This window comes from Tigriopus californicus, chromosome 1, assembly GCF_007210705.1.
Source record: "Tigriopus californicus strain San Diego chromosome 1, Tcal_SD_v2.1, whole genome shotgun sequence".
Classification (NCBI taxonomy): domain Eukaryota; kingdom Metazoa; phylum Arthropoda; class Copepoda; order Harpacticoida; family Harpacticidae; genus Tigriopus; species Tigriopus californicus.
In genome coordinates this window covers 14,950,717-14,962,012 of record NC_081440.1, presented here as the reverse complement: position 1 = coordinate 14,962,012, position 11,296 = coordinate 14,950,717, and positions in this window count along the sequence as shown.

Here is an 11,296-nt window from a genome sequence, read left to right as displayed (position 1 = left end):
TCACATGAATAAAGTCGCTCCAGATATCTAACCATGACCAATCCTTGTACCCGTACGGAATTTTCAAGACCTGGACGTGATTGAATTCTTCTTGCGCGAAGATCCAGCTCCAATTTGGTATTCAATGGTGTCTCGTTATTGGCCAAGGCCATACATGGGCTATCCTAATGGCTGAAGATCTGATTGAACATTACTTTTTAATGATACTGCCAAAAGCATTGCACTCATCATCCATGGGCACACATGATGCTCTCTTTGGACTTGAATGGCCTAGATTTCTATCTAGATCGCCCATCACTCGGGGGTCTTATCCGTGATGTGCCTGCGACCATAACTGTCTCTGGCAGAGGTCTAATTTGTCAATTTTTTTGCAGGTCCTTCATCACCCCAATGTACGTAGAGAAAGAGAAAGAAAGAGAGCGAGAGGGCGCTCGACCATCGAGATGAGGCACTCTATTAATGTGCCCTAAATTCTAATTTCACGTTCCCCGAGGACAAACATTCCATTTGGTCGAGAGGCCCTCAAACGATCCTTTTAGTAATTCGCTCTTGTAGTGGGTACGTAGGTACATCGTGCGGACCCTCAATTAAGTTTCCATTGGAGCGAGTTCCAAAGACGCCTCTTGTCTTTTTGTGTCGATCTAGTTCATTTCTAAGGCCAAGGAACGGCCAGGTAATGTCACTTTTTCTGAGCTATCATGTTTCAAAAACCAACAATGGACCAGTTTTTTCTCTGTCTTAATTAGATCAAAAATGAGATGCTACGCACTAGGAAAAGTTATTTGGGGCGTCTAAGTCTTGGATAGGCCATAGATGTCTAAAGACCTGGATGTAACACGACTGAAACGTCGCGTCGAAAGATATCTCTGGTCTTCATAAAATAAATGCTTTTTTTGGAACAATGGCTCAGAATTAATGTGTATGATTCAAGTTCGATGCCAATTGGTAATAAGATTGAATATCATTTGGATGGACACGACGCTTGGAACAAACAGTCGGTTGGCTAAACAGTACAATAACCAAATTCGTGATCAACTGGTATCTCTACCCACATGGAGCTCTTTAGTTTTGTCTCAAAACTGGAAACACTAATTGGGAGACCAACAATTTGGTATCGAAAATCAAAAGAGTCAAAAACACTCCTGGCAAATCAGGAAAATTGAGATTTCTTCGTTTTGTTCCTTCTGCGGCTTGGGTTTTAAGCCTTATTCATAATCTAGTATATGTCATACACAGTTTAAGTAAATTCTGTCTGAAAATCACGTTTTAAATGGAACGTTCATCCCAAATTTTGACGGAAATAACACATTTTCTCTTACGATATGTTACAGGGATATTATGTCAGTTGCTCACTGCAATTTTTTTTATTAAGCTGTAAAATGCCTCAACTAAATCATGGATTGATTTAGAGGCAGGTCAAGCTCCACGGACTAGACCCTTGCTGGGAACTTATAGTACAACGTCCATTTTAAGGAGTGTTTCCCTCATTTTGCGTCTTTTCTCATACTTGCGCCTACAAAAATTAGTCTTGGTCTATTACACGCTCTGAGCCATTTGTAAACCATGCTCATAATGAGATGAGTGTTTTGCAGTGTCTTACACTCTATTCCTTAAAGTTTCGAAAGTTTCTATTCACGACAAATAAGTTCCAAATCTAAATTTTTAGGACAGTTTCACGTAGAGTACAAAAAGTGAGCAACACTTGAATATCATCATAACTAACAAGTACATGAATTGCTGCTTACCCACTCAAGTCCATTCATTATTTTTACTTCACGACTGTTCCACTTGTTTGCTGGAAAACAAAACCAAAGAGGCCGCTATGGAATATTTGTGGATAAATGTCATTCGGGAGGAGATATTGGTCCCCAAATAACAGATCTAGTGTAGCAGGCCGATACATGTTGGTCAAGTCTTTAGGCTCCCAAAAAGAGCTGTTTGAGAGCTCATTATCACGGTACTAAGAGGAGTGATTCGACCGTGACGCGATCAGACAATGAATTAGGTTTTGAAAGAAAACATCCCTCGCCTGTTTTTAGAGCGTTACATTGGGACATTAGCCGAACTCTGAAAGTACTAGACCTGGGCAGAATGTCTTTTGCCATGAGAGGAGGCACTTAATCAACTCGTCCCTTGTGAACATATCTGATGTGGCTTTGTACAATATTTAAGGTTGAAAGCCATTTACCACGCTCAAACGATGACTCGTCGACGAATAGGGACGAGATCGCAGTGACTGCCTCTCATCCTCCATCCTTCAATCTTTGGCTTTGACGAGGGCTGAATAATTTAGTTAATCTGATTCGAGCTTTCAAAGGGTGCGGGAAGTACCACAGTACCGTGGTAGTCACGGTGGTTTCTCAATGAAAGGTCCATGTTTGGCTGATGGTTGTTGGTTGATCCCTTAGCCGACCAGGGTCAACCCAGGTGCCTCATTTGTAGGCAGGTCGTGGATGATGTTAGTGTTCCTCATGATCAGAGCATCCTTCAAAGCAATGGGCCATATTCATGGTTGAGAGATGTGTGCTTCCCAAGGCAAACGATTAATAGCTTGTGTAACTTGGCTCACTAACTACTGTCTCATCTAGGGGTCTGCTTGTTATAGACCCAGTGCATTGTACACTGCGTATCTACTGTATAGTATAAAGTATGTACTAGGTTTAGTGTGAGGCAGGGGGGAGTAGTGCAATGGCTGCCATCGTGTCTCTTTGGAAGGGCTCGAACCCCCGCTGCGAACGAAGAATGAAATTACGACTCGGCCAATTTTTATCAGCCCAAGAAATATGAGCTAACGTTCTTCTGACACCAATGGATGAGTGTACATTTGTCTGGCTTTAATTTAGACGAAGTGCCCTCAAAATGATATCAACAAAATCTCTGTGACCAATTTTGGACAAGATTTGGTGGTCACCCCCTCCGTTTTGAGACTCCAATTCACTCTCAAACTAAAAGGCGATTGAAGGTAAAAATGAAATAAACTGAGGTTTTATAACCAATCTTATTGGTTTATTAGGGTATCAGGAACAATGAACAACAGTTGAACATATTTAAGGTAAAGAAAATCCAATATTGCATTTCAAGAATTCCCACTCAGCCTTTCTCTTTTTTCGGTTGGGAAAAAACCGTAGAAAAGCTGAAGCGGGAAATTCGAAAACCTTGAACCCTCAGCCAACAGAATAAACCCACCCCAAGTATTAATGCAAGTATGTCTTGGTGTGTCTTGGGGAGGGTGAAACTAATGGTTTAATTAGATACAGTTGCTACGGCCAATCAGATTTGAAAGATGGCTTGATCAATTTGACAAATGGGCCCTTCCAATATCAGCTCCTCAGACTACTTTAGCACCTCCAGGAAGAGTCGTGAGCAATCACATAAATCGTGACTTTGGCTCTTGGGGGCCGGGTGAGTATTACCGAATAAGCTGAACCCAATCCATTTCGACTCGGTCGGGTCCAAGGGATTTACGCATTTTCTCGTCCGAAAAAATACAAGATTCTCGGACATTCTTGAGATCCGCTCGGGCACTTCGATTGAACGGAGTCGGCCAAAGAGATGAGCTTGTAAGTGCCTTAAGAATTCGTTGATTTTGTCCAAATCCGTCTTGACTGGTTGGTTGGTTGGTTGGTTGGCCGGTCGATGGTGGTTGATGGGTCACATTGTTGAACACGATGTTTTCGAATAATAATGACACGCTTCATCATCAAATTTTCCGCTCTCTCTATTCAATTACGCTCCATGATGAATCACTATACAGTACATACGAGTAAATGTACACATGAGCTGCCAGTAAACAGTGGTACAAGGATCAGTGCTCTTTGAAGCCTCGGTTCTGAATGCGCTCAAGCTTCTTCGCTCGGTATGGCATTTTATGCAAAACCCAAGACCATGGCTCCATTCCCTTGGATTTACTACACGTATTGGTAAGAACGTTGGTTGCGGTCCTCAAATTCAGTCACTTGATGGATAGTCACGAATCAGAAATATTTGAAGGTGTTTGCTTGACAATCGGCCACATTTGATCGGTGGGTCATGGGCCAATTACGGGATCCAAGTGAAGTACTCCAGGGGATCGATTGTTCCACTGCAGTATGTGCGTTTCGATGGGGTGAATGGGCAAATAATAAAGTACAGTTGTCTGAACACATCGATCACCTACAGACAAATCCATTTTCGATTGCCCATCAATCGAATGATGTGATAGCCACAAAACATATCGGAATGTGAGATCCCGGCAACAAACCAGAACTAAAGTTGTTGCTACTTCCGATGTTAGACTATGGTTCACAATGAAACACTGGCCATGACGTTTTTGGGCATATTTCCTGACTGACTTTGAGAGCCTTTTCCCACTAGTATCATCATCCCGTCTTTCATGTGAGCTAAACAATTAGACTTTGTTACAAGCGCACACATAATTTGCATATTTTCGGCCACGTTCTCGAAAGGCTTTGGATGAAAAGAGCATAATAAGTCAGTGCGAGGAGCAAACGTAATAATCCTCTTTCAGGGAGCGAGACCTCCCTGAAACTTGGACAAAATTATTCAAATAGGCTTTGAAATATTGTGCAAAATTACCATGAGAGATGGCTCTGTCGGCGGTGGTTGGGCTGCAAAAATTTCCCCAAAGTGGCCATGAAATGCCACGTGCGTTTGTAGATATGGATGGAGATGATGATGATCATGATGTGCTCAGTAAAAGGCCTCTCAGCTCTTTCTTTTCTTCCTTCATGAAGTTGGAATGAAATGAAACTGGTGATTTTCCATGGACATAATAATATTCATGGACAATTTCAGCACCTCATTTTCCACGCCGTGTACGTCCGGAATGACCAAATCCAATGTCTTGTCACATCAAATCGTGAAACTCGCTTCATCAACGTGGATTCATTCACGTTGAGTACTTCCTTGGGTTTGATGCTTGCATTATCCATACGATGCAACCAAACCAATGGATGCTCAAAAAAAACCCTGATTGCCATAGTGCTTTAAATGGTCTGTTTGCCTCTATTCAGATTCAGGCAAACGAGAGTGAATAAAAAAGATTGTGAGTCTGCCGCCACATTTTCATGAAGATCTTGAAGAGTGTGAGTTAAAAAAGAATCAGTCAAGGTCAAAGAAACGATGTACAAGACTTTACTCAAAGGTCATTAAATGAATAAGAAAGAGAGTGAGGGGACGGGACGTCTAGGTCTATTAGATTTCGGTCATGAATTGAAATTTTCATTAAAAAACCTGATCATAGTTCGAGGAGAACATCACTTTAGGGGTCGATCTCGACAAGCCAGACCGTGATTTTATTTTATCAGCAGACTTCCGCTGAAGTTGAGTTTTGTCTGTCTGGGAATTCACAATATGGTTTCTTATGTGGAAGGGAGTTTTTTCCTCCAGAACTGGAACCACTATCGGGTTTATCAAAATGCTGATAAGTTGTGTCTTGATCTAGGTGTGGGTGGAGAACACCATCATCACCTCCCAACTATGATTGGTTGTATTGTTGATCATTGGGGATTATTAGAGAACAATGAGCCAGTGACTGGATCGATTAGGGCTTTTGGGGAAGATGAGCCTTTTGTTATTGTTGATGCTGCTGTCGTTGTTGAAAACGATAAAGATTGTTGATGATCTGGTTTAGATATGCGGCTTATGAGCCTGGCCCATCATTTATTATCATCAATAGGGCGGGCATCGCCAAAACCCAGACAAACTTGGAATCCAAGCATCACAACCATATCCAGTTATATCGAAACAAAGTTTTAGTATGGAGTAAAAATAAATGGAATGCAATTATTGGAATTATTTGTCAACGATGACGGCAACCTTGAATATCATTAGTAAGGGAGTCTTTGACATCATTGAGGACGATTCATCTTACTGAGAGTGACTTTTCGTATTGCTTGGCATCCAATGATCGGGAATGCTTGGGCTTTAATTTCACACGAGTCACGTACACAAGTTTTTTTTTCTCTTTCACTCCAAAGAAATCATTTATCACCTATTGTTTAGGGCCGGTCAGGTTTATCACGTCGGGAACTCGAATCCTTCTTAAATATTACAACTTCCAAAACGGGGGGTTCTTCAGGGTTTCAAACTGTGGCCATTAAAAAACGTGCGAAGGGCAAACCGGATGATCGGACGTGGGCCTTGGATTGGGGAATCCTGTTTTTAAGCTGTGGCAGCCAGCCCAAATTCCACGTTAAAGTGATAGATAACCATCGAGCGGAGGGATTTTGAGGCCTCAAAGACACGGGGAATCATCTGGATGGAGAAATGGAGTGTCCATCAATTAGCCACAGATAGGAATCAATAATGAATCCCTCGGTTACCTTCAAAATATAGTGATAAACCAGGCTACAAAATGAAGCATTGGGAGGCGAATAGTTTTTGTTTCGTCGAGCCCAATCTTCATGTCAGTGGGTGATTGAGGCAAAATGATCACGAAAAAATGCACAAAATCTGCCGCGTCATGGCTCGCTCGAATGTCTAAACATCGTGAAATCCCTGTTTGACAAGACCTGCTACATGTGCTGTCCTGCTAAGCATCTCAACTCCTCAACGATGGACGAGCATTGGCGCTCAAGAATTCCGAAATTATTCCCGTCGATTCCAGAATGATGTTTGACAAGACACTCCCGAGCTCGAGCGGAGGGGGGCATCAATCTCATCACCATTGGGGCATGTAACATAAGTTTCGTGCATGGCATTTATCTTATTTTTCATTCGCTTTCATGGTAACTTGAAGCATACTACTGTAGGGCCAAAAATAGCAAACATTAGCAATTGAGTAATCTTATATCTAGCAATAACATAACATATTGGATTAAATGATTGAAATACGCTACCTGGTGTAGGTAGTTTTAACCTCTGTAATCACATCCCAACTAAATTCTTCGAGACTGAAATAGTCCAAACCTTGTTCCCATATATTTCTAATACCATTCTAACCTTTTTATTCTTTTATTCAACCATATTTGTGCATAATATCTATCCACACATTTCTATTCATTTTACGAGCTGACATGACCGAGAGTCGCGATAAAGATGATCTTTAAAAGGAAGTAAATGTAAGTCCCTAAAAGTCAATGATGCAACTAGACTGAGATTATAGAAATCTGTTGGCTAGTTCAACTAGTCTTGAAGTGAGTGTCAAGCTTTCAAACTTTTAGGACTCGTTGCATTAACGTAGAGTCAAATCGTAGTTCTTTGAGGCATAAAAATGACCTGGCCGTCGAGTCGGCATTCAATTTAAAAATCAATCTCTCTTTCTTTCTCTCAAGATTACGCTTCGATCTTAGAACACTGGCCAGGGCAAACTTCAGGCCGACCGACTACTGTGGTGGCTTTGTAGCTTGTACCGATCCCCTAAACCTTGAGTCCTTGACGGCGATTTCTCTCACCAGAAAGAAAATCTCAATTGAAGATTCAATCTTGAAGTTTACATGGGTCATTTCACCGTGAGTTTTCCGAATTTCCCCGAATGAAGACGTTGTCCGTGATAAAGTTTTATACTCTTCTGGCCATTGACGTGGTCATGGGAATAAAAAAGCCACGGACAAACAACCCCGAGTTTGACAATAAGGATATCAAATGTCCGTCAGGCGGAGATTAAGAATAGGAAATGTCGTATCATGTTGATCTATCTTTTGGGGCTGACCTTAGACGAATAGGCCCACACGGTGTATGAAGGCGCAGAAGGTATGTGATACAGAGAGTGCCGACTAAAATTATTTCAAAGCCAGCTAATGGATTCGGAAACCGTGTTTTCATTTTCACACGGCAGCATTTATCCTGACTTACCCCAACCATCACTTTGATATCCATTGTTATTGTTTGTTACGCAGTCAGATGGTGGTTCTCTCGCTCGGACTGCCATTTATGATGGGTGGTTCCATCTAGGGATATTATATGAGAGTATCGTTGATTCCATACTTATTGTTTCATTTATATTTCGCCTAGTGTTCATTTGTTATGATTTGGAGAAAGGTATCAGGCCTCTTCACTTGAAAGAACTTTCTTCTATTGAATTCAATCTAGCAGTGCTCAAATCGTGCAACAGGATGTGTATCCACTCTGTAAACAACAAGAAGTATTCACCATTAGACCTTGGTGTATTTGCTTAGGGCTCATTCGAATCAATGGTCCTTAAAAAACCTTAATATTTCTGAATCCCGAAAATACATAAGGGTTGAATGATGATGATGATAGCCTCGAATGCATCGGTGCCCATCTATATCATCGTTTGTCCACGATTCATTTTCTTTCAATTGAAGGAGCAGAATTTTTCGTGACTGGCTGACGAGCGATGGATTCCGCTGCTTTTTCTGCCCGACTCCGTATCCTCAATCTATCGAGCGTGCGAATTCCGAACAGATGGCTCTTCTACTTTTAGTGCGATCATTCTGAGGTGGAACTGCAAGGCAGCCAGGAAGGTCAGACCCAAAAATAGCCCATCCACCACTAGACAGACAGACACTCACTTACTCATCAAGGATGAATACTTCGGGAATGGCATTTCAGATGTATGGATTGTTTCCTATGAGTGGCGGTGAACGGGCATTTTTGAATTGGACATCGCTCAAGACCAGCTTTGAGTACCATATGTAACAAGGCATGAGTGCTTTTTTCGCCCGAGTAAAGGGGATGAGAAATGGAATTTTAAATGGTTACAATCCCATGCCAAATTCTTTCGGGAGATTAGCTTTTCAAAACTGACGTGAGTATTCAAGAGTCAAAAGAAACGTCTCGATCTTGCCAGGGAATGTTTTTGCTCTATGCATGCTCCTCCTTACGAGACCAATGAATCAGGATCATCCAGCCGCTTGTAGCTCGTGGGTCGAGGGAATGAGCGCCAAAATTAGTTTAATCACTCTCTTTGCGTCGATAATTGAAGTTCTCGGAGGACCCGCAGTCCATCATATCGGGTAGAACACGTTTCGTTCACCATTTCCCCAAATTACCATCATGAATGACCGCTAGATTTTGGGGCTCAAATGTCCGACAACCACTAACAACTACGTACTGTAGATGGGGTTGACGGACTCGGCCAACCAAGTAGCAGTGATTGTTGTTCACTTGTTCTCGTACAGTAAGACCTAGAACTCTAGTCAAAGCGACCTCACTGCTACTGCTCCACGCAAAAAGCCTTGCCCTCTCTTGTAATCCATACCGGGTGAGCGAAACTAATTTGGAGATCTCGCATTTTCGTCAATCATTTCCACGCTTTGATTCCATTGAAAAAGGAAATGCTTGTAAAATAATTGTATCATTTCCTGAAACTTTCCTCGAAGAAATCAAACTCGCAAGTTAAACCAGGGTTTGAATATGATTTTAGATGTTTATTTCCGGCAAGGGATGTGGGACATGTTTTAGATTTTTTATAATGTTTCATGGTAAATCTAAAAATTGTGAAGTGACCAAAAATATTGTTCCGGGTTTCCATTAGAAAAGCTCAACTGATCTATAGTAGCAACATAACCATGAAATGTTCAAGATTATGACTTCAAATCAATGACCTATTTTATGTTGCAAATATCATTGAATACTTTTTGGGTGGATTTGGATGGATGGATTAGGATGCCCTGTAACCCACCTATTTTTAAAGCCAGCTTAGCTGAGTGCACTCCGGATGCGCTCAGTCAGTCAAACTTAAGAACAATATTTTTTGCATTTTCCATTTGTTGCTGCTAAGACTATTTGATAGTAAAGCTAATATAATTCAAAAGCTCCAAATAAGTCAACGCAATCTAAATCTAATGCAAGTGAGCTAGAAAATAATCAAATCATAATTCCAAGCCGTATAGTGCCATCACTGGTAATTTTCTAGGCGCCACAATATTATCGCAATAAAGCGACTAAGTTTTGCCACACCCAATCTTTTTGGTAATGATGTCCTTGCCTTCCACAAGATATGTGTGTATATTTATTTATATATTCAACATCATAGTCTGGGACCTTTTTAAAAGCATGGCAAATTTTCTTATTTTCCCTCCCGCACACTGCTGAAGAAGACGACTGTCGAGTCAAGCACCAACGTCCGTCCACTTTGATGTTCTCATTCGAGACTGAAGTCCGCGTAACAATGGCTCTTTGGCAAAAACAAGTTCAGCACCTCCTTGAGAAGGAAAATAAAATCGAGTTGGGTTTGAGACGGATTCTCCGCCGTTGTTAAACCCTTTTGCTCTCAACTGCAAATCGTTTCAGCTCATTTACTCGGGAGAAATCAAACCCGACTACTGAAGGAACGCTGCTACTTGTAGATGGCCCAATTTGATACAACATTGGGAGTGCGATTTTTGCATCACAGAAGTGAGAACAATTTAGAAAACTTTCTTCCCACTTCTAATGATATACAAAATGGCGATATTTTGATTGAATGAGAAGAGATGTCTAGTAGTCCATAAGAAAGGAGGTGTCTGCTTGAAAGTGTCTCGGAGCGCCCTCCTGTTTGTGGGGAAGAAATCGTTTTGGAAAATGCAAGACCCCAAGTACCCGGCATAAAAACGAAGCACCTTCAAGAACATGTTAACTAGAATTCGAATTTTCGAGACAATAATTAAGTCTACTCTGCCTCTTCTTAGTCTTCGTACGACTTGGAGAGTCATCAATCAGCAAATTACCTCACTTCCCAAAAGCTTCATTCCCCCTGCTCACCTCATTAGTGCTTGATCATAAAAATGGAGGCGTATTTGAAGACTTGCTAGCCAAGCTTTATACTACCACTGCTTTATACGTTTGAATATTAGCCAGTCAACAGGCTAAAGTCATGGAGGACCTACTTGGATTTGGCTGATGTTGGAGAAATATGAAGATTACGATCTTTTTTTTTCGTCTTCAACCAAAGATGAGGTGATAAACCCTAGGGTGAGTGCCAATTTTATGGCTTCAATTCACTCTTAGTCGTTGACTGCACCCCTTTTTCAAATTCAATCTAGTTGACAGCTTTTACCAAACCCCGCTGAAAACAACATGAATATTATTATCCATAGAACTGGGCGACCTTGAAGGCGGTCCGAGTTATAAACGAGATTTTTCAGTCCTTCTTGAAGAATTTCGAATACTCTTGGCGCCCACAGAGAAAACCCAATTTAACGTCCTATTTGTTGGCAAATGCTATAAATAACTCGACTTCTCAAGCAACAAGCGAGAATAATGCCCATTTCCCCTTTTGAGTTTGAATCAAGTCGGATCAATAACGAAAAGAGCTGCATTTTCAAGTCTTCTCCAACGCCCAAATCTTCAGGAGTAGAAACGGTTTCGTTAAGATGACGATCGCAAAGGACCATTGAGACATTAACTTGGC